Below are 2158 nucleotides of genomic sequence, written 5' to 3'. Positions count from 1 at the left end.
CGCCACTCCTGATTCCCTCGGTCTGGTTATTGCGTTCACAGGAGAGCTGGGAGTGGCCCTTAAGTTTTCCCTGCTGTGTGGAGAGAGATGACTAGGGGATTACACACCTGTCGCGCTGGTTTCAATGCAGTTATCTCCTCCGCCCGTGACGCCATTTCTCTGCCATGGTTATATCCCATGCAAATGGTGACCGTTTGTTCCCTTTGCCGGGTGACCAATGCAACGGGTGGGTCCTGACTGTCTCTCCCAATCCCCGTTTCAGTCCTGTGGCCACTGCCTATGAAGGCTCGGTTGGCTTTTACCTCTGTAAGTTCCTAAGGGCCGGCCAATTATTTCAGCGGGATCGTTAGTGCTGAGTCACACGAAGCAGGCGAACCGGAGCTTAATTGCCTCCGATTTGGGCTCTGTGTGTGTGTTCTGAGGGGCCTAGCCTGTACACCCCAGATCCACGTCAGCTCAGCATTGCCTAGTGATCTTGAGCAAACAGCATTTAGACAGTTTACGGCTCCCTATGCCCGCGCAGTTGAAGATGTCAGAGACTTGATCTCTCTGCGCCTGCCACCATGTTACATCTCATCAATGATATTCATGTTCCCCTTACAGCTTCCTGGTATAAGCAAGTTCTTGGGATTATACAAACTGCTGCTTCTGTTTCCAGTCCAGATTTCTAGAAATGAAACCCTGCCGCGGTCGCCTCCCACGCTCACGAGCGCCGCGCTTGTCTGCGACCGTAGCAGAGCCACCCTGGCCTCCGCAGCTCTTCAGCCCGGTGCTCGGCCCCTGGGGCCCAAGCGGCTGCCGCCGCGGCTCTCCGTCCCCCTCCTCCGGATCAGTGGCAGTTCTTAATACTGATCAGGAAACTGATAGAGATGTGATACAGTAATGATGGAAGACTTCAATTTTCTAAACTGCTGCTGAACATTTTATTCTGCTAAAAACAGAGCAAATGGTTAAAAAGCAAAATGAATAACAGGCTAATGATATAAGTAATGTAGAGAACAGTTACTTTGGATTTTATTCTGATGGACAGCTAATGGATATGGAAATAATGAAGAAGTAAACATGTCAGCTTGGAGTTAGTATCAGCTGAGCCTGTGTGACATGATCAGAAATATGCCTTCAGTTTTAGGAAAGAATATTTCCAAAATTGGGAGAAAGGCCTGACATGATTTTATGAACAGTAATTCCACAATACACTATATCTTGAGAGGCATGGAAAGCTCTCAATATAATTATAAAGAGGAATAACAGGGTGCTTTGTGATTGAATCTCAACAATTTTTAAAAATTCATATACTTGGAACTAGACTTTTCTAGGGCCATTAGATATAGGGTGTAAACTGACATTATTGCTAGAGACCCCAAGTGCCATCACTGGCCTCTCTAAATGGGGGCTTATGAAGACCAAGTCATAAATTAAGTCCAAGCCTGCATTACATACCATGATTGTGGTAGAGAATGTTCAACTAGAGTGAAATTAGCCAGTTGACTGCCATGTCAGATATGGTATCTACTTAAATAGATAAGCATAGGCTGGTACTTAATATGTAGCCATAAATCTACAAAAGCATGCTTTTCAGCTCAGCAAAAAGGATCAAAAGTTTTAAACATATTTTTGATGTCAGTAGTACATACAATCTTGTCTGAGGTCTAACTTAACTCTGCTTTTTATTAAATTGGTCTGTAGAGACTATGATTGACCTTGCATTCCAAATGCTCAGTGGTAGAGCATTTGCCTTGCATTCCAGGGACCCTGGGTTCTGTTTCTACGCCAGCACCATTGTACTTTGATTGCTATAGCTTTGTGATATAGTTTGAAGTCAGGACATGTGATGTCTCCTGCTTTGTTCTTCCTTTTCAAAATTGCTTTGACTCTTCAGGATCATTTGTGGTTCAAATTTTAGGATTGCTTTTTCTATTTATGTGAAAAATGCTTTTAATACTTGATAGTGATTGCACTGAACCTGCATATTATTTTCAGTAAAAGATTTCTTCCAATTCATGAGCATGAGCTGTCTTTCCATTTATTTATGTCTTCTCTTACAATTTTCTTTGTACAAATCTTTCACCTCCCTGGTTAAGTTTATTCCTGAGTATTTTATGTATTTTACATATGTATTATGAATGTTAAATAATATTTTCAATGCTATTGTAAGTGG

Source organism: Marmota marmota, unplaced genomic scaffold, assembly GCF_001458135.2.
Source record: "Marmota marmota marmota unplaced genomic scaffold, marMar, whole genome shotgun sequence".
Lineage (NCBI taxonomy): Eukaryota > Metazoa > Chordata > Mammalia > Rodentia > Sciuridae > Marmota > Marmota marmota.
The sequence above is the reverse complement of the archived record's forward strand: the minus strand, read 5'-3'. Positions refer to the sequence as shown.